The 27,860-nt window shown below is 38.2% G+C and overlaps 1 pseudogene; it reads left to right on the top strand.

The window, feature by feature from the left end:
* The first annotated feature begins 10,418 nt into the window (after positions 1-10,418).
* On the top strand, positions 10,419-27,192 carry LOC149225849 (putative aspartic proteinase GIP2; annotated as a pseudogene).
* The last annotated feature ends 668 nt before the right edge of the window (positions 27,193-27,860 follow it).

The raw sequence follows: 27,860 nt of genomic DNA, 5'->3' as shown, positions 1-27,860 counted from the left end.
CAGCTTTTGCTACTCCTAGTGCAATTGTTCCCCTACATTCTCATTTTGTTCCAATCTTCCTGTGTAGCTGCAAGTCCATCTTGTAGCACTTGGGATGCGTTTTGTTGTATTTGCATCAAATTATCTGAACCCAACTCTGACAATATAACCTCGACTTATGTAGAGGTAGCTAAGGGCTTTTACACAGGCCCTTCCCATATTTCTACTCTAACACTTGGTATCTTGTATATCCTTCTTAGTTGTTTGGTTGATGAGGTCATGTAGGTTTGTGCTTAAGCCTGAGGCTATGACCCAGATGTCACATAAGACCTACCCACCAGTCTTGTTTTTATTAAAGAAAAATGTCAATTTAGCATTAATATTCCTTATTAGTTGTTGTAATTTATCATACATGGCCCCAACGACATCTACCATTTGGTATCCAATGCGCTCAAAGTCACCTCTATCAATACTGTCTGGATTTGGGATGTGTGGTTATAATTCTACTTTTTCCTCCCATTTGTTGTAGAACACTCCCCATGGTACTCCTCAATATTATCTTCTTTCTTGACTGCATTTTTCATCTAGGAGTTATAGTTTCCTCTTGTGGTTCTTGCTTTGGAACCACTGGAAACTGGTGTTCTTGTTGATCTTGGCCTAATGGGGTTCCGTTCATTCCCTCCCCACTCAATATTTTCTCGACATCATAAGGGCCTTCCTTTGGTGTGCACCACACAGGGTCCCATGCTTCTACGATACACTTAATTTATTCCACAATCAATCTATAGGGTTTCTTATGTCAACACTTTTGTGGGTTTCTTCAAAACAAAACCCAAATATGGTGAGGGTCTACCCTAAACTTCAATATACCTTTATACGTTTTCATACTTTCGGTAGGCAAGCATAGTGTCTTCTCAATGATATTTCATATCACATCCCCATATAGGAAAAACACAAGAGTATTGCACCTTTTACGCTCAGGGTCATTAGAAGCTCACAAATTCTAAAACCCAGCCACAACTATGGGTTTTATTGGATCCACTATCGATTGGAAGTGTTCTAGTATTTCCCACTCAAACAATGATATCAAAATTAATATCTAAGCATAACAAAACTCTGCATTTAGTTCCTCAATCTCCAAGCATTCTTTCTTGAATTCCTTCAACAGAAAAGGAACCCATGCGAACTTCTCCCCCTTAGTACATTAATCCACCACAATAACAACTCCTGGAGGAACCTCATTCACTTGACACTTGTGTAATAACTTATAGGCAATGGCCTGTGTCATGAACCTAATATCTTGGTCTAGTATCATTTAAATTATTAACCCTCGGTTCCCCCTCTCCATCTCATATGTTTTTTCTAGATTTACAGCGAGAGTCTTATCATTAATAAGTAGCCCTAGACCTTCTCCTTCCATTGGGATACCAGTGATCCTATGAAGTACCTCAATGGTAATGGGTACTAGTTGGTCGAGCCATAAATATATGTCATGCACATAGGCCAGTAGGAACTTGGTGACAAAGGTTACCCCATCTCTCCATATGAAGTGCGGAATATGGCATAACTTCAAAATACCAGAAGCTTCCAGCCCTTTCACTCACTATTGTTGTTTAATATTCAGTGCATTATGCGAGTTCAACACAAGTTGCATGTAATCCTAGAGATTAGGATGTTAAGAGGGATCACACAGATCATGGTCAGAGTATTTAATTTATTCCATACTATTTCTCACTTTTCCTTTGTAAAGCACTCCTGGTGGTAAGGGTGCCATTCACAGTGTATACTTGCCTCTATTAGGTGATGTCATTTCTGGTTGATGCCTGTTAACCACAATGTATACCCTGGCTCATATTTGTAACCCACAACCACTGTTAATATTGATTATGCACTCGTCTCTGAGCTTGTATCCTATGGTATTTGCTCAAAGATTTTATTATTTGGAATTTCCTTTCATTTTACCACCCACTTTCATTTTCTTCTGATTGGGACAAACACTATTTTGCGTGCATATTCTACTCTTTTATTGTTGGTATTTCTTCTTCCATTCTATTTGACCTGCTACTCTTTCTCAACCTTCACTTCTTCATTTGGCTCTCCTTATTTCTTAATTCTTTTGTTTTCCAGTTTCCAACCCTTTCTTGAACTTGTGGTTTATGACCCACCTAATAGCTACCAGCACTACTCAACTCCAGGCATCGACCCACTTGTCCATTTACAGGACTGTGTACAGGTGGATAATGTTGCTGCAATACATTTTGACAAAGGAGCAAGATGATGAAATTTTGACTAAGTTCTTATCAAGAGGGAAGTTCAAGTTTCACCGGTGCAGGATAGAGGTGGTTAATAATCCCTTTCTTACTGAGAGGGAGTGTTGAGAAAGGTAGCAAGAAATTCTCAATTTGATTTTGCCTTGATTAAATTGAGAAATTTTGAATTTCCACATCAACAAGCAACTTGGATGAAGTTAAATTGTGTGACATAGATTGTGTCACCTAATTTACTCAGGAAATTTGATTTGGAGTTATATTTCAGTTAAGCACGTGTTATTACTAATTTGTAGTAATCGAGGTCAGTTATTTCTAGTTTTTTTGAGTTAAACTAGTTCCAACTATTAGAGGAAGTAGTGGAAATTTAGTGGTGAATTGGAACTTTAGTCTAACTTAGTGATCATTTAGTTCACTGATTAATCAACCCAAAATAGTTAGTGCATGGAGAGAATTTAAGTTCCCCAGTTGTGGTGGAGATTCCAAGGTGATATAACATTAGTTGTAGACTATTCTTGAATGTGCAGGTGTTTCATACAGTCAAATGATTTACATTGGGAATTGCGTAATTGATTTTGGAGAAATTCCTAAATAATAGGGGCCTAATTTATCAAGGAATTGCATAAGGAAATAAGGGATCAAGAAGAGGCATAAATTGACCAATCCTTGGTTAGAGCTTCAAAGTGTGTAGAGAGATAAGTTATTCACTTGTAGGTTATGCTAAGTCGAGCAAAACAATTGTAATACATCTCTATTCATCAAATTAATACAAGAAGGAAAAAGGGGTTTTTAGCAGATTGCTCTGCCCTGGAAAAAAACACTTTGTGCATGTGTGTTATTTCTCATTGCATGTCTATGATTGATGTTCTAAATTTTGAATTGAATTTCTTAGAGTAATAGAATAGGTTTTTGTCTTGTGATTCTGATTAAAACTTCATAACCAGTTGCAAATCTAAAACATAATTTTCTACAGCAACCGCATGATATATCATCTAGTCACATGGACCTGCCTCCATCCTTTAATTCCCTGGTGGCCCAAATTCGTTAAGTGACAGTAGTGGTTGAGCAATTCGATCAAAATAAACACAATGATCGAAATGAGGTTATTATTTTGCGAAATGATATACAACATAATCAGTGGCGTATTCTAGATTAGCTACTTTCCCTTTGAAGAGGTCATAAGCAACTTAGAGAGTTTCTAGACAACTCTAAACGGAGAATGGCAAACATGGATTCTCTTGTACATGAAGCATTCCACCACCCTAGAGAGGTATGCTTGAAAATCGAGCTCTCCGTAACTTGGATGGTTAATGATGAGGGTGGGATGTATTCTAATACTTTAGCAGTTCTAGTCCATCTGGGCAATTGATCTTAGGTCTTCTAGTTTTCTTTTGTTGATGCTTGTGTCTTTTTGTTTGTTTTTTTTGTCAACAAATCTGGCAGGAGTGAGGATTTTGCTATTTTGAGTTTGTGGTCACCACGATGTAAATTTATCATGAATTAATATAAATGGTTGATTCACAAAAAAATAAATATCACATTTTAATAAATTTAATTAAATACCAACATAGATCCATCTTAACTCCAGATCTACCAAGTGCCAACAAAGATCAAATATCTCAAGATGCAAACTTGTTTTTAATGAAAGAGTTAAATAAAGGTTTTCATGTCGAAATTTATTTTATTTCTCTTGACTCTTGGTAGATTTTAAGTTAAGATGGATCTATGTTGATTTTGAGCAACATGCTATATATATATATATATATATATATATATATATATATATGATTCACATTCACATTCTACACATTAAGATGTTTATACATGCCCTAATCATATTTGGAAGTAGGAAACTTATATCCATAGAACTCTCCCCCTCTCTCTCTTTCTTTATATATTTATTTACTTGTTATAATTTTTTTAAATGTTGTACATCTCTCTCTCTCCATTAAAAAATGAATGAATGACAAATTTCCCTAAAGAATCTATTAGTGGAATAAAAATTCCCTCTCTTTATATATATAATCCATATAAAAAAATAAAAATAAAAATTAAATGAACTTTTTACATCTGCTACAAGATCTTCATGAACTAAGTTCAATTATGTCCAAAAAAAGACTTTAAATACTAAATCTTTGTCTACATTTTGTTATTCTAAGCTAACACTTCTTATATATCCTCCAAAAAAACTCCTAAAATAACTACATACTTGTATAACATGGATTAAACTAAAAATAAACTAGTGTGGCCCATAATAAAGTTTCACTCTATTTCCCTCTACTTCTTGTCGTGGTTGTGGAGAAGCAGGGTCTAATTTCTCTTTCACCTCCTCATCTAACATTGTCCACTGATCTAAAATTGTGTCATGTTGCACCTAAGACACCACATTCACATTTGTAATCATACCTAAAGCTACTACACCCTACTAAGGATCCATTCTATCAATCCAAAGACTTAGATTATCATATGCCACTTGCAACCCATCCAACTTGGTCTATAAAAAACCAATTTTCTAATTTAAAGGGCGATTTGAGCTTGAGCTTCTACATTCGCAATTTCTCCATATCTGGTTAATAAAGACATAATATATTCCAATTTTGTTGTGAGGTAATCCATTTGACGATTGAATTCTTCTTTCTTTGTACTAGCCAACTTCTCTATTTGGATACCAACATAATAGATCTTCTTACCAGTAGAAATTATAAAGATTCAACCATGGATACTAAATGTGAATATGAAGTGAAACCTTGCCTTATATCCAATTGTTCCACCCCCCCCCCCAAGCCATCCATTCTCTCACTACGTTCAATGCAACATACTTCCCTGTAGATTCACTGGTCGAGGTGTTCAAGTTATGAATTGAAATCTATGGCACTTCATTCTCGATTAAATATGTGTACCCCAAGTGTGTCTGGAGCTTCTCGCGTATGTGAATAGTGACCCTTTGTTTCCTCCCCCCTTTATTAGTAGTTTTAGCCATCATCCATTTGTTCCTTACCTTGGCTATATTTGCATTCACAATACAAGTGTGCACAAAGGCTCATGTCCTAGCAAGGAAGAGGAGTTGCCAATATAAAGTAGATAGATATTGTTGAATTGTCATATAACTTTGATAGCTAACATTAGGTCTTTGGACCACCCTTCATTTTATCCCTTCCTAAATTCTTTTTAAGAATATCAATAGCCCTATAAGCATATTTATATATGGAATTTTCATGGTAAGGATTTGAAAATTATACTTCCTTGTCTTGATTAAGGGTGAATCCCTTATTAGCTAATTCGTCCACCTTTGAGTTGAGATTTACCTTGATGTGATAGAACTCAACTATCTCAACCTTTTTTATTTCCAAACATAATCTTTGCATAATTGAGGGTTGAATTGGGTTAGAATTCTCTTGGAGCTTACACACATGTTCGATGACTATCATCGAGTCTCCAAACACCATTAATTTCCCTATTCTTCTTGATAATTCCAATTGTCACATGTTCCACAAGGCTAAAAAATCGGCCTAGTTAATACTTGATGTCCCCAATCCCTAGGCATATTGAATCTATGTTTATTCATTGAGGTAAAAAATAACCCCTCCCACTCATGCCTCTCTTTTATATCTCTCTCTCTCTCTCTCTCTCTCTCTCTCTATATATATATATATATATATATATATTATTGATATTTTTTAATTGTTATATATCAACTTCATATTAAGAATGCAATAAATTACACATATCCCTTACAATAAAAAAAATGAATATATATATATATATATATATATATATATATATATATATTAAATTACTTTATTTTTCTTTATATTAATTTGATATTAAATTATGTAATTTAATATAAACAATGAAATATTTTATTTAGGTCTAACTGTAAAATATTTTTTCTTATTAGTTTATTTTTATTTAATCTATTACATGCCAAAAAAACATAAAATGAATTACATATCATATTATATCAATTATATTATTTGTATATGGCATGTGTGAACTCAGTGAAATAATTACATATCTCTTTAATATTAAAAGTCTTTTTTTTTTTTCATTATTTTCCAGTACCTTATCTCTATATAAAGTGGATGTAAAATTAAGATGTAAATTGAAATATTATATAGGAGACTCAATAAGAGAGACCTAATTATATGAGAGACTCAGTAAGAGGAAGGGAGAAAACTGAAAGAAAAAAAGAGGAGGGAAAAATCAAATCCATAATTGTTGACAGTGCACTTTTATCTGAATAAAAACCAAAAAGTATAAGCATGAATAAATCTTCAATATTTCATAAAATAGATATATGATACATACCAATAGCATCACCTTCCTCCTTAATAAAAAGACGTCTTCCCACATACCTAAAGTGGTGTCAATTCACAAATACGACAAGTGCACAATCTCGAATCCTGATCCCGCTTCAAGTAAAATGTTATTTTACATTATTTCCAACTATACAAAGAAAATTGTGCATAGAAACGTTTGAATTAAATGTTGGAAGCCAAATGCATGCACAATGACCAGCTAGGGATCGAATTGTCCCCCAATATTTCTTATTTCAACTACATATAGGCAGGTGTGACACCACTACACTTTTTCTTTTTACCAATACTAGAGTGTATGGACTATGCCTAACTCCAACACTGAGCCAATTTTCAATTCTTCCAGTGTTAAAAAGTAGCAGAATAACATTTACTTCAATTAACATTCATCATCTTCATTATGGATCGAAAATCATAAATCATACAAGTATACATAGTTATACTTGGGAGGGGAAACTCTCGTAAAGTCTGCCCAATATAACATACAACTATAATGTAAAATATCTTACAATTACAAGTTTACAATAGTCTTGTGCTACCAAATTCCTTGGCCTGCACAATCCACCAACTCTCCTATCACAACCTTGAAGCTACCTAGCTGCTTATTTCCCACACATGTTATGAGGAAACTCCAAGTTTCCTTGCCTTAGAAAAATTTTGTAGTTGCATTGTCACACTAGTTGTTCCACCTTGCCGGTCGTTCAGCCTTCCCCACAGTTGTTCATCTTGGTCCAAGTCATTCAACTCTACCCATAGTTGTTAAGCTCTTCCCAGGTTGTTCAGCCTCACCTAGGTTGTTCATCTCAGACCGGCAGTCGTTCAGACCTACCCAAGCCATTCAACCTTGCCCATGCCATTCAACTTAGCCCACGGTCTTTCAAACTCACCCAGGACATTCAACCTCGCCCAAGATGTTCATCTCGACCTGCGACTTTTCCCAACCTTCAATTTGCTCCTTATGTATCCCAAAATCCACAAAACATCAGATCGAGTTTCACCCTTGATGTTTTGTTGTTGATTGATGCCTTGATAGCCTTCTCCATGAGTGTAGTTATAACCATGCTAACACATTGAAAACATGGCCATCCACCCAAGTATGGGTTGGCCTGTTCACCTCTGCATGTCAGTCCAGCCCCATCATTCGATATGTTGGGTCCACTTAAGTTAGGTCGGCCTCCACACCATCACACATCTTGGGTTGTGTCCTCCCATCGCACATGGGCATGCCCATCCGTTGCACAAAACTGAGAATGCATCCACACAAGTCGTGTCACATAACAGATCTCGGGTTATCGTCACACATGGGGTGCGCCTAACTTGACTCATCGCATAAAATTGTGAAGACTACCCACCATCACACATAACCGAGTTCGCCTCTGTACAACTCATCACATATAACCAAGTTCGGGTGCCTGTCGCACAGTGGCACGCTCGACTCAACTCGTAGGCCTGACATCCTCCCCCACTCTAAATAAGGTTGTCATCCTTGACAACTCCACCATATTGTCACAAAGTGTCACTAGCTCCAACATCTCCAAAATGTCCATGCTACCCACCTTTACTCCATCATCACACAAACCATCAAAGGTTCATGACTCCATGAATAGGAAAGTCTCCTCAATCCATGATCATCAACCACATCCATCACAATCTCCACATGATGACCCACCGTGGAAGGTTGGTCCATCCAACTCAAGCTACATGTTATTGCTACAACATATATCATGTCGACTCATCATGAATCTCCATCATGTGAACTTCTACCATGATACTCCAACTCAACTCAAACATATCTCAGTACACTAATGTCGCCCATGACTCGAACTAGTTGGGTATCTAATCCATCTGTCATGCTCAAACTGTGAGAATGAACCTCCTCATGCCATCATCAGTCATTTCTCTCAACATCCTATCACAATATCAACTCGATTGAGAATCTATCCTATCCCCATAAAAATGTAGGTAAGCCATGTCCATGTCCATGAAGTAGTCTCCATCCCATCTGCAACATGCGTCCCATGATGTTAGTGTCAATGTGTTGCATATCAATGAATCACATCTATCCAAGCATCATCGTCCATATGTATGAGGTTCATCTCCTCAAAATGAAGAGCTCCTCCCAACAAACCAACTCTCAATGTGCCATATCCAAGTTCATGAAGCAACCTCCATCACATCTGCAATATTCCATCCCTCAAGTTTGTCAAAGGGATAATTCTACACCTGCCTCATCATCCATGTGCTACCCATGGTCATAAACTAATCAGCCACCATGTCCATTAAAAGTGGTTAAGTATCAACTCAACCCATGCCAAGGTGCTACCACTAATGCATCCTGATTGATGCAACCCCATGAACTCCAAATAATATGAAGCCTCCATTAGCTTCAACTATCTCAAGTCATCATGAACTCCTATGAATCATCTCCATCCAACATCTTCAGCAAGTACACATGTCTCCATCTCAAGTACCACTGCAAGATGCCCCTTCCCTCCATGTAGTATGAATACTCTCATAGTCTTCTCACAAATCCAACGAGTCCATGGCCTTGTAGTACAAAAGTGCACAACATCCCTATCGGCTCATTTGTAAAATGTCTCCGTGTTGCCTCAGCAAGTCCATCTGCACAACATCCCTGCCTTGGTACTCCTCATTGGAATCTCTATATAAGTGCACCTGCATAATGTCCCTACATAGTGTCTACCATGCTCCATCTATCCAACTCAATGTCCATGACTCAAGCTACCCATGTTGTCTAACAAAGTAGACTCATCACAACATCGGTCATCTCATCCTTGTCCTCAATTAGGTTTAGTGCCTTGGGTCACTCAAACCATATATCATATCATATCATGTCATATCACAGGTTCCTTCCATCATTGTTGACTCCCTCCCTGAAAATCCACCAAGACTACCTCTTAGTCTCAGCCATGAAGAAGTCCACCCAAGTATCATATCATCATAACTTTGATGTGCCCTCTGTCCAATTTGTCCATGAATCATGTCATGCACTTATCCAATTATCCATATGGATAAAGCATGACCCATCCTATGTAATGATCATCATGTTCCTCCCTTGTCATGGGAATTTTCACCTCGTGCCATGAGGTCACAAACTACCCCAACAAGTTCTACAACAATCCATGGTCTTTGCTTCCCCAATATACAAGGTCTCATCATAGTCATCCATGGAACGATTTCCCATCACATCAGAAATCTGTCTTTGCCCTTCCCTGCATATGGCCCATCCTCCAAAAGCTCCAATGAAACACAAGTAGTAATAGGAATACTTACTTCATCATGAGGCTCCTTCATGTGAGTGCCTTCTATCATCAATGTCTGCATCATGCACGAATCTGGCTCAACTTGAGTAATCAATGGTGCCTCAAGTTCTTCCTCTTTTGCTGTCACCTCTGCAACATCCTCCAAGTTTGGTTCAACTATAGTAGGTTCCATCCCACCAAGCTCCTCTTCATTATGTACCGCAACTTCCTCCTCAACATGAGTAACAACTATGACCCGCTCTTTCTCAAGAGTCAATTTCCTTTCAAGTTCGATTGTTTTCTTCTTCAAAAGCACCTCTTGCCTTTCCTTTAACTTTTTCATCTTTTCTTCCATACAGTCCACTTTCTCCATGAGTTGATGGAACTCACTTTCATTCGTGTCAAATATCCCTTCCTTAACCAAAGCATGAAGAGCTTCTTTTGTCACATGAAATTATTCATTCCATTTCACAAATATTTGTTGTATATCATCCAACTCTGCAAGTGGACTTTGCTCAGCTTGACTTGGCCCCATGGTGTGCCTCTGCCATTCTTCAAAGCTCATAATCCCTATAAAGCCAATTTTCTACAAAATGGACATGCTTCACAATATTCAATCTTCAACAAATAGAACTTGCCCTAAATCGAGCTCTGATACCATTTGTCATGAAGTGGCAGTGGTATCTACTTCACTACAATAAAAACTCGACTCACCCTGAATCAAGATTTGATACCATCTGTCATGCCCCTATCCTTGCGGTAGTATTTCAACTGCACATAGGCAGGTGCGACACCACTACACTTTTTCTTTTTACTAATACTAGAGTGTATGGACTATATGACAAAATCACATGGGGCACACCCGACTTGAATCATTGCATAAAACCAAAAATTCTACCAACCGTCGCACATAACCGAGTTTGGGTGCCCTTCGCACACGGGCGCACTCGACTCAACTCATGGGCCTAACAATCGACCACCTCCCATCCATGCAATGGATTCTCTCTGTGTAGTCCTGTTAGAGTCGGTCTAGTAGCCCTCCATCAGCGATCAAAGCTCTTTGCATTTGCATAAGTAGGTGTCTCATCAGTGTCTTGCATTCCATTAGGCATGCCATAACCCTGATGGAGGAGCTGGTGTCTTTTTCCCCCTCTTGGCACCGCTGGATCAAGTTGTTTCAGTCATTAAACTGTTCAAGGTTACTTGTCTTTATCTTTAGGTCAAAATTTTTAGGTCTAGGGTTGAGGTCAAATGTGTCTTCAAGGTCATGTATCTGAAGGTCAATAAGTGCCCAGCAAGCCAGAGGGATGATTTTCAAAATGTTTCTTCGAAAAATTTCATCTTGTACAGTTAATTTTCACCTTGGATTTAAAAACCCTGTTTTTAAAGCCAAGGTCATTTCTCAAAATTTTGTAAAAATTGTAAAAGTTCAAAATGATTCAAAGGACAGCATGTAACCCTGGCTCCCTTGCCAAGATCCCTCAGATGCTATCCCTGCAAAAATTATCAAAGAAAAGAATCAAATCAATCAATTTCAGGACAAAAGGAAACCAAAAAAGTCAACTTTATAAAGTGTCATGGAAAAACATTATAAAGTGGGTTATGACATGAAATTAATTCAAACAAGGCTATAAAAGCCCTAATCTCCCTCCATCAAGCCTCATTGTGCATTCAAGTGATAGTGCAATTGTTTCCAAGAGAGTTTGAGCGAATTGTGTGAGTTGGGAAGGCGCGCGACCCGTTGAACCAGGCGCGCGACCCGTTGGAGGCGCGCGACCCGTCAAGGTACCTCCAGCAGTGTAAAAATTACGCAGGCGCGACCCGTTGAGGGCGCGCGACCCATTGGGCAGTGCACGCGACCCATCAGGGTTTCCTCCACAAAAAATTACCAGCAAGCTACCAAGCGACCACAAATTGTTCAAGCTTGTCCGGTAGGTCTTCAATCATATAAATTATGGTTTGCTAAAGCTTGAGAAGATCACGATAATATTTTAAAAGCCTTCATTTGCAAGAAAAGTCTCCATTGTGCTTTTGGGCTTGAAGTTGTCAAAATTGCTAGGGTTTATTATGCTGTTTTGAGGTATCCCTTTTCTTTCCTATTGTCCACCTCCCATTACATATTCCTTATAATTTTATTTAAACTTCCCTTCCAAATTTGCTAAGAGCCTAAAACCCTGTCCCTCTCCCCAAGAAATCAAAAAATTATAATCCTAACCCTACCTCCCATAACATTCTTGTAAGTAAAATTGTATAATGATGTATATGTCATAATTCTTCCCCTAAACTCCCTGTTTCATATATTTTTCCCAATTTACCTTCCAAGTCTCCCTTCCCTAACCTTTCCCTTGTGCTACTTGTCCCCTTGAAACAGCATTTCAAAACAGTTAAAACAGCAGATTTCAAAGCAGAAGCAGCAGTACATTTTAGCCACTTTGCCCCTGAAACCATGTCAGAAACCGAAACTGACTATGAGCAAAGTGATGACTGTGAGTCAACACCAGAAGTTGAGCCTGCTCCGGAACATGAAAAACCACTATTGGGCCCAAATGCTCCGCTTGACGGGACTCACCCCCCGCGCGACCCTTTCACTTGGCAACTCTATTTTCAAAAAACTCATCATTTCTGGATTTGGCATGAAACGTTACACATGCTCACCCATTGCCAAGAGATTTTATGAAGTTTTGGGCCTCCTGAAAGTCAAAAAACAAGCAAAAAATGACTTTCTGCCACATTTTTGACACACAGAAAGCAGTCTTGGGAGATTGCAATTTTGGAGGGGCAAATGACAACCAAATTCAGAAATTCTAGTTGGGTTGGAAAGTAGACTCATAGACCTTTCCAACAAGCCTACTCGTGCCTCATTTGGACACTTGAAAGTGCCCCAAAAGTGCTCTCAAAGGGGCGCGACCCGTCAGGCAAATTGCTCAGGATTTCAGCGTACAGCTCAGCAAAACGCAGTTTTGACTGTGTTTGACTTTTTGGAGTTGATTTTTATCCTTCTTGTTGTAAATGATGTAAATTTATGACACTTTTACACTTATGTACCTCTTCTGGAAGATTCATTCATGAGATAGGTGAAAATTAAATGAATGAATTGGTTTCCTAGTTTATAGAGGCAAGTTGTTTTGACTGCCTAGTTTTCAGTGCTTAGTTTAGAATTGGTTGAAATAGCTCCTAGGATAGTGAGCTCGACCCCTAGAGGCAGGGAAAGATGTTATATGATCTATATTATGTACTCTCTTGCTCATTTTCATGGTGGGACTCTTGAGGGAGAAGCTATCATTGTATTATTCACTGTATCTCTGCAATTTTTGGCTAAGGAAGACCAGGGTTTTGCAGTCCTTTTTGGGATTCTTGTGGTCACATGTATTGATGGTGTGTTTCTCTTTGTACTTTTAAGTGTGTTATGTGAATCATTTCCTTACTTTTCCTTCTGCAAATTAGGCAAATGAAGTGTTAAAGTAGAATTCATGACTGTCATGCTCTGCTTTTAAGTTTGCTTAATATCAATGTTTTCAACTGTTTAAGGGGAATTCAAGGTTATTGCTTTCTCTCCTTAACTCCTCACCAGTCATTCTCATCCATCCATCTCTATCAAAGGCATCAATACTGTTTCCTACCTCGCCCCAAAGAACTCCCTGCGAAAACTGTGTCCAATCCCCGCACCCGAAATTGCCATTCCCCAATTTTCCACCAAAACTTTAAAAATCCCAAATTTAAACCTCTTGATCAGTTTACTAGCCTAAAATCAGTGTTTTCCTATTGGTCATATCGCCCAATAAGATCTTTACTGAGATAGACCGGAGAGAGCCCTCTCCTGCCCCGTAGGGCTAGCTACGAGGCTAAGTGGTTTGATGTTGCCTTGAAGTTTACCTTTCTCAGCCTGAGGTGAAATTTCAAGCGCTAACATATTGGCGACCATACTGGGGAGAAAAGACTTGTTTGTGGATTGATGTGTTTGTTTCATATCTTAGACGGAGCCTGAAGTTATGCCAGGTAGCCTTCGAAACGCTTTTGCTTTGCATAAGCAGATGTAGATAAACGCTGCTTCAGTCCATCTCCGTGAGCTTGTAAATACGGCCACTTCATTTGCATTTTACCCCAGTACATGTATCAAGTTCAGATCTGATTGTTGATAGTGGACAATGATCAGACACTTGAAAGGCTGAAATCATTCACTTGGTGACTCTAAACCAGTTTCGAGATCAGATCCAAAGACTCCACTGGAGGATGATCCCGACCAGCAAAAACATGAAAGGACAATATGAACATATCAGGTATTCAAGTTGGAATTTCATCCAAGAAATTTTGTTCTTTGTCATAAATTATTTCTTCTCTTTTCCCAAGAATGTCAAGACTGCATTGCAAAGTATACTGTATTTGAGAAGAGATCCTCGGCCTGCAGTTGATTCTTTCCCTTTGAAGATTGTGAATTCCAAAGATTTGCATACCTTTGAGCTTGATCAAGACCTTTCTTCTAAATTTTGTGATGACCGTCTTCAAATTGATGAGCCTCAAGCAACCAAGACCAATTCTATACCTTCTGTACATACCCTTACACCTTGTAAAATTCCAGATCGGTATAAACCTATTGTTTTACCTTCTGTTCTCCATGCTTTCACCAAAAACTATGATCTATACTTGCCGATGTTCGATAGTGAAAGCAAGAATGTCAATGCTGAGCAACATGTGCAGAATTTTGAGAATTTTCTAGATCTTTTTGAAGTTGATGAAGAAGATGTTAGTATAAGGCTTTTTGCTCTTTCTTTGCAAGCTGAAGTTAAGAGTTGGTTCAAAACCCTGCCTGATGCAAGCATCTCAGATTTCCAGCAGTTTGTCAAAGTTTTTCTCGACAGGTGGATGATCGGGCAGAACCTTTTCTTGATTGTAGAAGAGTATAACCAGCTGAAAAGATTGCCAGGGGAGACAGTACAACAGTTTTCGGCCAGATTTAACGAAGTTTATTATTCGATGCCAGTTTATATAAGGCCTACTCCTAGATCGGCTCTCTTGCACTATCCGGGTGCCTTTGATCCGGAGATGGAGTTTCAGCTGAGAGAAAGGGATATTGCAACGCTTCATGAGATGAAAAACAGTGCAGTAAATGTAGAGGCGCATCTGCTGATCCGAAGGGCAAGGTTGAAAGAAGAAGAGATGAAAAACATAGATCCGGCCGAATCGACATCTCTAGAGGTGAAGCTTGACATTTTGGTAAGTGCAGTGGAAAAGATGATGGAGAAGGTCACCGCAAGAAATGCTTATGATGCTCAAGCTCATGGCTCGCTGATTGAAGAAGAACAAGTTGCTGATCCAAAACATTTTGTTTCTGATCCTAGTTGTCATAGATCCGATAATGATTGTTTTGTAGATCATCTTGGAGAAGAGAGATCTGTTGATATGACATGTATGCTTGATGATGTGTTTTATACTGATGATTTGCCTCAGTTTGATCAGTATGATGATGATTATGTTCTCCAAAAAGAAACAAATCTTACAGACAAATCAACAGCTAGTTTGTTGGAGGAGGAAGAAGTTCTCTTACAACAGCTCGAGTACAATGATCAAATGATGCATAGCAGCTATGACAATGATGAGGAAAGTGCATCAAAGTTTGAAGTAAGTGAAGGATCTTTACCTTTTTGTTTTGATTCGTTTCAGTTCATCAGAGATAACTACCATGCAATCAGAAATCAAATGTCAACAAGTCTTGATTTGAATCATATAAAGAGCAATGAGAACCTGGTTCAAGACTTCTCATATTCAGATTTGCAACCCCCGAAAGCCATTGATTATCAAATTGCAGATGAATACTTGGAAGTGCACACACATTATTTAATGATTCAAGGTGACTCCGTACCATTTTGTTTTGAATCATTTCAGTTTTTGAAGGGTAGATTGCATAGTAAATCTTCAAATGAACAGCCTATAACAAATCAGCAATCTCTCAGTGTTAATGTTGAGGATGAGACAGATAACAAAATTCTTGAGCAGCCTGTAGCATCAGATTTGCAGCCACCAAATGAAATTGAAGGGCAGATTACAGATGAAGTTGTGGAAGACGAAATACATGATTTGATGATACAGGAAGATTCTATACCCTTTTCTTTCGAAGCATTTCAGTTTATAAGGAAGAATCTTCGTAAAATCTCTCAAGAAAAAGATGAACAGCTAGAAGGATGTCATGCATTTTCAATGGATACATTACAACAGTCTTTTCAAGTTTTTCATGATCCAATAGCTGATGTTTTGGATGAGGTTTGCAGTCAAAGTCTTTCTCCATTGACTATATGTGAGCTTGAAACATGTGCTGATATGAATTTGATCCAGCAGCCGATTTCTTTCTCATTTTCAGCAGAGGTCTCGTCACAAGGCTCAGATCAAAGTTTTCATTCATGGTATGAAGAGAAGAGAAGTAATCCATTGGATGAGCTAAGTCCCAATGTGCATGAATTTCAAGATCCTTATGTAGTGTTTTTGGAGGCGGATAGAGAATTCATATCATTCAACGGATCTATTTCTAAGTTATCATGGGAGTTGCCGTTCATTAGTTCTCTCTTGTTGGAAAGCGAGAACTTCTGGAGAATTCGAACAGTAGATGGAATACTTACTTGGTTGCATTCGTTGTTTCATTTCACTTGATCAGGTGATGAAAGAAACTGTTAGAGTAGGTTTTGATGAATAAGCTCCACTTTGAGCATCATTTCAGTTTGTCGGTTGTGTTTAAGTATCGAGTCAGTTTTTAGTTGAGTCATGAGTCATTTGTGAGTCAGTTTTTAGTCATGTAGGTTTCATAATTGAGTCGGTTTGAATCAAGTTTCAGTCAATAAATGAGTCAAAGTCTTGTATTGTTTGTCAAATAATGACTCCATTTCCCAATGATTGAAAAGCACTGGTCTGCTCTTACAGAGATCTGCGGTTCTTGGCACCTCCAAGGAGCTACCATCCCCATTGGAGCCAATGTTAGAGTCGGTCTAGTAGCCCTCCATCAGCGATCAAAGCTCTTTGCATTTGCATAAGTAGGTGTCTCATCAGTGTCTTGCATTCCATTAGGCATGCCATAACCCTGATGGAGGAGCTGGTGTCTTTGTCCCCCTCTTGGCACCGCTGGATCAAGTTGTTTCAGTCATTAAACTGTTCAAGGTTACTTGTCTTTGTCTTTAGGTCAAAATTTTTAGGTCTAGGGTTGAGGTCAAATGTGTCTTCAAGGTCATGTCTCTGAAGGTCAATAAGTGCCCAGCAAGCCAGAGTGATGATTTTCAAAATGTTTCTTCGAAAAATTTCATCTTGTACAGTTAATTTTCACCTTGGATTTAAAAACCCTGTTTTTAAAGCCAAGGTCATTTCTCAAAATTTGCCAAGGTCATTTCTCAAAATTTTGTAAAAATTGTAAAAATTCAAAATGATTCAAAGGACAACATGTAACGCTGGCTCCCTTGCCAAGATCCCTCAGATGCTATCCCTGCAAAAATTATCAAAGAAAAGCATCAAATCAATCAATTTCAGGACAAAAGGAAACCAAAAAAGTCAAGTTTATAAAGTGTCATGGAAAAACATTATAAAGTGGGTTATGACATGAAATTAATTCAAACAAGGCTATAAAAGCCATAATCTCCCTCCATCAAGCCTCATTGTGCATTCAAGTGATAGAGCAATTGTTTCCAAGAGAGTTTGAGCGAATTGTGTGAGTTGTGAAGGCGCGCGACCCGTTGAACCAGGCGCGCGACCCGTTGGAGGCGCGCAACCCGTCAGGGTACCTCCAGCAGTGTAAAAATTATGCAGGTGCGACCCGTTGGGCAGTGCGCGGGACCCATCAGGGTTTCCTCCTCAGAAAATTACCAGCAAGCTGCCGAGCGACCACAAATTGTTCAAGCTTGTCCGGTAGGTCTTCAATCATATAAATTATGGTTTGCTAAAGCTTGAGAAGATCATGATAATATTTTAAAAGCCTTCATTTGCAAGAAAAGTCTCCATTGTGCTTTTGGGCTTGAAGTTGTCAAAATTGCTAGGGTTTATTATGCTGTTTTGAGGTATCCCTTTTCTTTCCTATTGTCCACCTCCCATTACATATTCCTTATAATTTTATTTAAACTTCCCTTCCAAATTTGCTAAGAGCCTAAAACCCTGTCCCTCTCCCCAAGAAATCAAAAAATTATAATCCTAACCCTACCTCCCATAACATCCTTGTAAGTAAAATTGTATAATGATGTATATGTCATAATTCTTCCCCTAAACTCCCTGTTTCATATATTTTTCCCAATTTCCCTTCCAAGTCTCCCTTCCCTAACCTTTCCCTTGTGCTACTTGTCCCCTTGAAACAACATTTCAAAACAGTTAAAACAACAGATTTCAAAGCAGAAGCAACAGTACATTTCAGCCACTTTACCCCTGAAACCATGTCAGAAACCGAAACTGACTATGAGAAAAGTGATGAATCTGAGTCAACACCAGAAGTTGAGCCTGCTCTGGAACATGAAAAACCACTATTGGGCCCGAATGCACGTGTGGAAGGCGAAGATGAAAGTGCTCCAAAGGCGGTTGGCCAAAGCACAAAAACAAAGAAAAAGGTCCGACCCCCTCCACATCTTGGCTGAGGCTTCCTTGAAGGAGCATGGCACTAAATAGCTCAGCCCCAGCACAAATTCCAAGAAATTTTGAGCATTTTGGGTGATTTTTGGTTTTTAAGGCAAAAAACAGGTTTTTCCGCTTGACGGTTCTCACCCCCCATGCGACCCTTTCACTTGGCAACTCTATTTTCAAAAAACTCAGCATTTCTGGATTTGGCATGAAAAGTTACACATGCTCACCCATTGCCAAGAGATTTTATGAAGTTTTTGGCCTCCTGAAAGTCAAAAAACAAGCAAAAAATGACTTTTTGCCACATTTTTGACACACAGAAAGCAGTCTTGGGAGATTGCAATTTTGGAGGAGAAAATGACAACCAAATTCAGAAATTCCAGTTGGGTTGGAAAGTAGACTCATAGACCTTTCCAACAAGCCTACTATTACCTCATTTGGACACCTTAAAGTGCCCCAAAAGGGCTCTCAAAGGCGTGTGACCCATCAGGATTTGGCGCGCGACCCGTCAGGCAAATTGCTCAGGATTTTAGCGTACAGCTCAGCAAAACGCAGTTTTGACTGTGTTTGACTTTTTGGAGTTGATTTTTATCCTTCTTGTTGTAAATGATGTAAATTTATGACACTTTTACACTTATGTACCTCTTCTAGAAGATTCATTCATGAGATAGGTGAAAATTAAATGAATGAATTGGTTTCCTAGTTTATAGAGGCAAGTTGTTTTGACTGCCTAGTTTTCAGTGCTTAGTTTAGAATTGGTTGAAACAGCTCCTAGGATAGTGAGCTCGACCCCTAGAGGCAGGGAAAGATGTTATATGATCTATATTATGTACTCTCTTGCTCATTTTCATGGTGGGACTCTTGAGGGAGAAGCTATCATTGTATTATTCACTGTATCTTTGCAATTTTTGGCTAAGGAAGACCAGGGTTTTGCAGTCCTTTTTGGGATTCTTGTGGTCACATGTATTGATGGTGTGTTTCTCTTTGTACTTGTAAGTGTGTTATGTGAATCATTTCCTTACTTTTCCTTCTGCAAATTAGGTAAATGAAGTGTTAAAGTAGAATTCATGACTGTCATGCTCTACTTTTAAGTTTGCTTAATATCAATGTTTTCAACTGTTTAAGGGGAATTCAAGGTTATTGCTTGCTCTCCTTGACTCCTCACCAGTCATTCTCATCCATCCATCTCTATCAAAGGCATCAATATTGTTTCCTACCTCGCTCCAAAGAACTCCCTGCGAAAACTGTGTCCAATCCCCGCACCCGAAATTGCCATTCCCCAATTTTCCACCAAAACTTTAAAAATCCCAAATTTAAACCTCTTGATCAGTTTACTAGCCTAGAATCAGTGTTTTCCTATTGGTCATCTCACCTTTTGAAGATCTTTACTGAGATAGACCGGAGAGAGCCCTCTCCTGCCCCGTAGGGCTAGCTACGAGGCTAAGTGGTTTGATGTTGCCTTGAAGTTTACCTTTCTTAGCCTGAGGTGAAATTTCAAGCGCTAACAAGTCCTAATCGTCGTTGTCATCATATGTTTCTTCCAATTGCCTACAAATGTGTCCCAGAGTATCTTCAGTGCGCTATGCATGCAGATTACCCTAGACACCATGATGATGCGGTACATGTTCCAAATCTAGCACAGAACCCCTCTGAAGATCTAGTGTTTAGTGTTCGACATCAAATAAGATTGCACGTGGGTAACTTGCATCAATAAAACCTACATATCCTCCACTTACACATTGGTTGCCTATAGTGCACAATTGTGCAAATCATATCAGTATTCGGGTTGTGGCACCTATTATGGTCCCCGCACGCTAGGATTGAAAAATGACACCTGTGTCATGCTCAGCTTAGGCACTGACAATTTCGAACTCGGGTAGGATGTCACTGTTCTTCCTAGCACTGACAGTTCAAATCACATTCCCCTCGTCATGTTCCCCAGCCTGGCCTTTGCCTAAGACCTTTCCGGTTTTCTGAGTGGGGTGGCTAGAGTCACCGGGATGGTCTCATCCATGGTGCAACTGCCAAATCATCTCTCCAATGCAGTGGGATTTGGCTGCAAATTTTCCATGTGCCTGCCAAGTGGCAATGCATCGAGTGCTCTCTCCTTTGGTGATGAGCCTCTCGTATTCCTTCCACCATATGGCAAAGACCTCTCCCTCTAGCTCACTCACACTCTCTTCATCAAGAATCTTGTCTACACCAAATTCTTTTACATTGGTGTGCAAAGAATACATGTCAATGCTGTCCCCCTTGTGATTGACACAGCTATGCTGCGAATCAGCAACAGGTGTTAGAAAATTTTTTTGCAGGCGCAGAGGAGAGGAGTCTAGCTCAGAATTCAACTGCGACAAGGTAAGTGTTATGTTGCGGAAAGGATATCACAACTACACAGAGGCTTAAATAATACACAAGAAATAACTCAAGGAAAAACATAGTAGAAACAAAAAGGTTGCTGTAAATTCACTCCTGAAGGATTAAGATCACATCACATCTTAACATACTTTGTATTATATTTCAAAACATAGGAAAATACATTCGCATGATAAATGGAGGCTATAGCTCCAAGTGAAAACACAAAATACTTACTACGATTTACGCATCACTTGGGTTGCAAAGCAAATTTCTCTAAAACTCCGTAAAACTGGTTTTCACGTGCCCACCAATATTTCCTCCACGATTTTCTCCTTACTACCTCACAGAATTTCACCCTCTCTCACTCTCTCTCATGCAAATGACTTTTACATTCATATTTATCTCAACATACAAATTTGACATTAATACATGACAGAGAAAATAATTAATACACAGGATGGGCAATTATACAAAATAATTGTTTTGCTGAACTTGCAGGTGTTGTGGGGTGCGAGCAACAGTCACGGAGTAAATTTTTTCCCATACCTATTTACCAAAATTCATTAAATGCCTTAAATGCTTTGATTTGTTGCAGAATGGTGAACATTGTACTTCTACTCTGACTTCAGTCCTTTCGCTTGCAAACAAAATCACAATTGTGCAGTAGTTGACTGGGAAAGCATGGTGTTTGTCAGTTTGTTTAAGGCGGTGGTTGGGATTAATATTTCCAACACTCCCCCTTAATAACAACTGCCTCCATTGACAATTCCCAAACAATCTTTGAGATAAACAAAATTTTCACGTGTTAATGGCTTTGTGAAAATATCAGCAAATTGTTCCTGTGACCTGCAGTGTTGCAACACAATTTCATCATTGTTAATCAACTCTCTGATAAAATGATATTTAACATCAATATGCTTGGTCCTCTTGTGAAAAATAGAATTCTTTGATAATGCAATTGCTGATGTGTTGTCGCAGAAAATAGTTGTCGTTCCCTCTTGGTCATGATGAAGATCCCTCAACATCCTTCTCATCCAAACTACTTGACATGTTGTTGCTATTGTGGCAACATAATCAACTTCTACTGTTGAAAATGAAAATATCGGTTGCTTCTTGGAGGCCCATGAAATGGCTCCAAAACCCAAATGAAAAACATATCTTGACGTGCTATTTTTGTCATCGATCCTTCCTTCCCAATCACTGTCAGTGTAACAAACAAACCTAAAATCACTTGTTGTGGTGTAGGAAACACCATACTATTTTGTCCCAACATACCTTAGAGTCCTTTTGCTGCTTGCTAATGTGTTTCCTTGGGTGTCTCCATGAAACTTGACACCAAACTCAGTGCATGCATTATATCCAGCCTAATGGCATTCAAATACATCAAGCTGCCTATCATGCTTTTGTATAATGTCATATTGACATTACTGCTGGAATATTCTTTGCTCAACTTCAACCCCATGACAGTTGGAGTTGGTGCGGTCTTGTTGCCTACATTTTAAACATCTCCAAAATGTCTTCTACATACTTTGCTTTTGAAATAAAAATGTCATTTTCTGTTTGCTTCACTTCTATGCCCAAAAAATACCTTAATAACCCCAAGTCACTGATTTCAAATTCATTCTTCATGGCTTGTTTGAAATCAACGATGAGGAAATCATCACTGCCTATAAAAATCAAATCATCTACATATAATATGACAATAAGAATCTTACCATCGCTCTCTTTGATGTAGAGAGTAGGTTAATCATCACATTTGTCGAAACCATTGTCCAACAAGTAAGCATCTATCTTGTTATACAATGCACGCAGTGCTTGCTTCAGATCATATAGAGCTTTCCTCAGCTGATACACTTGGTCTTCTTGACCTTCTACCGCATAACCAGGAGGTTGTGCAACATAAACTTCCTCTTTTGGCACTCCATTCAAGAATGCTGATTTTATGTCCATTTGATACACTTTCCATTTATGTTGCACGGTAATTGCCACAATTGTACTCACTGTCTCCATCCTTGTGATTGGCGCAAACTTCTCTATATAATCTCTTCCATGCTTCTCCTTGTATCCTTTGACAACTAGCCTCGCTTTATGCCTTTAAATCTTCCCCTCAACGTTGCTCTTAGTCTTATAGACCCACTTCACTCCAATGACATGTTTTCCTTTCGGATGATTGCCTAACTCCCATGTGTCATTCCTTTCTATTTCTTTTATTTCTTCCTCCATTGCCGCAACCTGTTTTTCATCTTTGACTGCATCTTCAAAAAGGATTGGGTCATCTACATGACAAAATAATGCAAAGAAGGAATTTAGACCAGTGCTACTGTCAGCTTCATCTTGCTCATAGATCTCATTTAAATTTTTGAATTTTGGTCTTCTTGTGCTTGCTAGAGATGGGCTTGACATGTCACTTGGTGTTTCACTTTTTGGTGTGCTTGGAAAAAGACTTGCTTCATTGCACGCCGTTGTTCTATTATTTGTTGATGGTGTTTTTTTTTGCCTGATTTGTTGCTCTTGAATAGGTGTATAGGGAGTCACTATTGAGGAACTACTTGTTGCTTTCAATTCCTCTTTGTCCTCATGTGGTATACAAGCTTTGACATTGAATTTGTTCTCTAAACTTCCATCCCATGCTTCTTCTTCTATGAACTGCTCATCTTTGCTGATTATGACCTTCTTGTTTGATGGACTGTAGAGCTTGTATGCTTTGGATTCATCGCTATATCCAAAAAATATGCATTTCTCCCCCTTGTTGTCCAACTTCTTCCTCAACTCATTCGGGACATGTGCATATGCCACACATCCAAAAGCTCTCATGTGAGTGACACAATTCTTTCTTCCATCCATGCCTCCTTAGGAACTACATTCTAGATGCTTTTGGTTGGACATCTATTCAAGATATATGTTGCACAAGTGACAACTTCTTCCCAATAATCATTTCACAAATGCCTTGCCTTCAACATACTCCTTGCCATTTCCATATTGGTCTTATTCTTTCTTTCTGCTACACCATTTTGCTGATGTCTTTACCTTGTTGTAAATTGTTTGTGAATTCCATGTTCCCTACAAAAATGAAGGAAATCATTTGAGATATATTCACCACCTCTATCAGTCTTAAGGACTTCAATGTAGTGTTCACTTTGCTTCTCAACAAGAGCCTTGTATTGGCAAAAGTGCTCAAACACTTCACTTTTCTATTTTAGGAGATAGACCAATGTATTCCTTGTGTAGTCATCTATGAAGGTCAATAAATAATGGCTGCCACCAATTCATGGTGTATGCATTGGTCCACATAAATCTGAGTGGACAATCTCCAAAGGTGCCTTTTCCCTTACTGACTTTCCTACTGGAAATGTCTCTCTATCTTTCTTGCCCAAGATACATCGTTCACAAAGGTTGTCTGGTTTTCTAGAGTGGTAATCCCTTCACCATGTCTTTCATATGAAGCAAATTCAAACCTCCAAAGTTGAGATGTCCAAATATCAAATGCCATAACCAATTTTCATCTTTAACCTTTGCTTGATAGTTTACGTGTGTGACCACTGCATCGTTTCTTCCATCCTCTTGTGAGTTCATTGATAGTTGTTCTTGTGCACCTTTTTCATTCAAATCTCATCTTATATTTAGGGGAAACATTCTATTGTTTTTCATCTGAACCTTTGCATTAGCTATATGCTTGGAGGCCTATCCAAAATTGTGCACACATCATTTTTGAAGAAGACATTGTAACCCTTTTGCATGAGTTGTCCATTGCTTATGAGGTTATGCTTCATACTAGGGACAAAGTAAACATCTGAGATGTACTTCTTCTGCCCCTTCTTTGTTAGGATATTAACTCTTCATTTTCCCATGACAGAGACTTTGCTATCAGTCCCTAATTTCACTTCAGATTTCACATTTTCATCTAGATTGGGAAACATTTCTATGTTCCCTGACATGTGGTTGCTACACCCTGAATCTAGATACCATATATCACTTTGTTTTTCTTGTGCTACATTACAAGCTAAAAACATGCTACCATGGTTTTGATTTTCTTTTGTGAAATTGACACTTGGTTTGTTACTAATGTCATATTGCTTCTTTCTACATTCATTTGCATAATGACCATACTTCCTACAGTAATGACATTGAACTTGAGAGTTATCATACCCCTAACCTTGTGCTTGATTTTGGCTTGGTCCTTGACTTGGATTTTTATTGATTCCCCTTCCACTTGAGCTTGAAGGGTTGCTTCTTCCACCTCTGTGTGGGCTTCGTCCTCTTCCTCTAGGATATGATATTCCTCTGCCTCTACCTTGACAAAATGAAACTTGTTTCTTGAAGGCATGTTCCAATGACAACCTTGTTGCTCTATTCAGTCTATGTTCATGAGAAATCAGTGACACATGAAGTTCATCCACTACGAAGTGTGAGAGATCCTTTGTCTCTTCTATGGCCACAACAATGGCATCAAACCTTGCTGGCAAACTTCTCAAAACATTCTCAACTATTCTCCTTTCCTCAAGTGTCTTGCCATGAGACCTGATTTGAATAACCAGCCCAATTACATGTGTAAACAATGAGTCCACATTCTCAGAATCTTTCATACAAAGTGTTTCAAAGTCTCTTCTCAACATTTGCAACTTTTTTGTCTTTACTTTTGTCATGCCGTGATAGGCTGTTTAGAGGGTGTCCCATGCTCACTTGGACTTCCTTGTTGTTGTAACCCTTGAGAAAATAATTTCATGAATTTCTTGAAAAATGTAGAAGAGGGATTTTGAATCCTTCCTCCTATTGTCCCTCAACAAATCCCTTTCTGCTTGAGACAAGGCATTGTATGTTGCTGCATCTGCTAGTTCTTGAAAACCATTCTCCACCAAATCCCAAATGTCTTAAGAAGAAAACAAGGTCTTCATTGTAATAGCTCAATAGTCATAATTTCTGCCATTAAACTGAGGTATCTGAGAATTATTCAAGCTTGTGCTTGATGTTTCCATTTCTGAGTGAGAAAAAAAAATTCTACCTACTATTAAATAAGTTCCAAAGGAAAAAAACAATTTACCCTCAAAACAATTTTTTTGACTCCTAGTAAAAACGCTTGTTTTTAGACTAACAAAGTTTAACCCGCTCTGATAACATGTTAGAAAAAAATTTTAGGGACAGAGGAAAGGAGGTTGGCTCAGAATTCAATTGTTGCAAGGTAAGTCTTATGTTATGGCAAGGAAATCTTATGTCATGGCAAGGATATCACAACTACACAAGTGATTAAATAATACACAGGAAATAACTCATGGCAAAACAAAGTAGAAACAAAAAGGTTGTGGTAAATTTACTCATGAAGGTTTAAGACCACATCGCAACATAACATACTTTGTATTATATTTCAAAACATAGGAAAATAATTGGCCTGATAAATGGAGGCTACAACTTCAAGTGAAAACACAAAAGACTTACTGCAATTTACCCATCACTTGGGTTGTGGAGTAAATCCGTGTAAAACTCAGTGAAATTGGTTTTCACGTGCCCACTAATATATTCTCCACCATGTTTTCCTCACTACCAGACAGACGCGATTTTCTCCTCACTACCTCAGATACTTTCACCCTCTCTCATGCAAGTGACTTTTACATTCATATTTATCTCAAGATACAAATTTGACATTAATACATGATAGAGAAAATAATTAATACACAGGATGGGTGATTATACAAAATAATTGGTTTTCTGAACTTATAGGTGTTGTGGAGTGTGGGCAATGTTTTCCCATACCTATTTATCAAAATTCATTAAATGTCGTCATGTTTCGGAATGGTCAACGTTGTACTTCTTCTTTGACTTCAATTCTTTCACTGGAATGGTCAGCCTGTACTTCTACTTTGACTTCAGTCCTTTCGCCTGCAAACAAAATCGCAACCATACAGTGATTGACTAAGCAAACATGGTTTTTGTCGATTTATTTAAGGTGGTGGTTGGAATTAATATTTCCAACAACAAGGCCATGGTGGCACCAAGTTGAGCACCATGGTGCCCTATACGCACCTAACAATGCCGATCTACAACTCCGTCATGGCCGCCTTCACTGTGCAAAGGAATCTCCCATGCGTTGCTTCGGTGGCCCCTTTTGGTGCATGTTTCAACTCAAGCGTTGTTGGGTCCACTGGCGTTGGGTTTGTCATGCCGGAGATTGACCTTGTGTTACAGAGCAACACTACCATTTGGAGGATCTTTGGAGCTACCTCCATGGTGTCTGTCAGTGATAATGTGTTGTGTATAGGATTTGTTGATGCAGGAGAGGATTTGGTGACATTGATTGTGATAAGGATGTATCAGATGCAAGATAATCTACTCCAATTCGATGTGGCCAACTCCACACTCGGCTTCTACTCCTCTCTGCTCTTTGGAGAAACGACATGTTCTAATTTCAACTTCACAAGTTCGCATGATAGTCAGTTTTATATCTAATAAGCACTTACAATAAACCATGAGAACAATGAATCAGACTGATTTCTTACATTAGGTTGTCTTTTATTCTCATAATAGGTTCTTTTATCTTACATGAATATGATCTTTTTTTCTCTGTTCAGTTTTGTTTCTGACTGACGTCTACAGAGGACACACCATGTATTTCATTATATGATGGTTGATTGGTTTTCACATAATTGGATTATTCAATGTTTTCTAAATAAAAATGCTTCGAGTATTGAAACTATGAAGTAGAACAAATTAAACTGTAATATTTATTAATATTATGTTGAATTTATTATATATCATTATAATAGGTCAATTTTCAAGAAAGGGTGATATCTAGATTATTAAAGGTTATATTTAAATTTGTCATTGTGAAGTAGAGATGTCATAACTCTTTAAACAAACAAAATATTTTATTAATTTTTTTGAAAGCATTTTGTGCTTCCTTTTAAAGAACATTTTTCTTTTTAAAAGTTTATATTTTCTTTAATAACATCTAAATGACGGATATTTGTCGAAGACTTCTTCATAAATGATAAATTCTCAATTTATAAAGATAATTTGTTTTAATAAAAAAATAGTTAAAATTAAAAAAAATAAAAAATTATTAAAACATTATAATTTATATTTTATTTATTTTTATGATATAATTTTACATTTAA

This window comes from Pinus tabuliformis, chromosome J (genome assembly GCF_031772625.1).
Source record: "Pinus tabuliformis cultivar Carrire ecotype Pingquan chromosome J, CPIR1, whole genome shotgun sequence".
Classification (NCBI taxonomy): Eukaryota; Viridiplantae; Streptophyta; class Pinopsida; order Pinales; family Pinaceae; genus Pinus; species Pinus tabuliformis.
The sequence above is the reverse complement of the archived record's forward strand: the minus strand, read 5'-3'. Positions and strand labels throughout refer to the sequence as shown.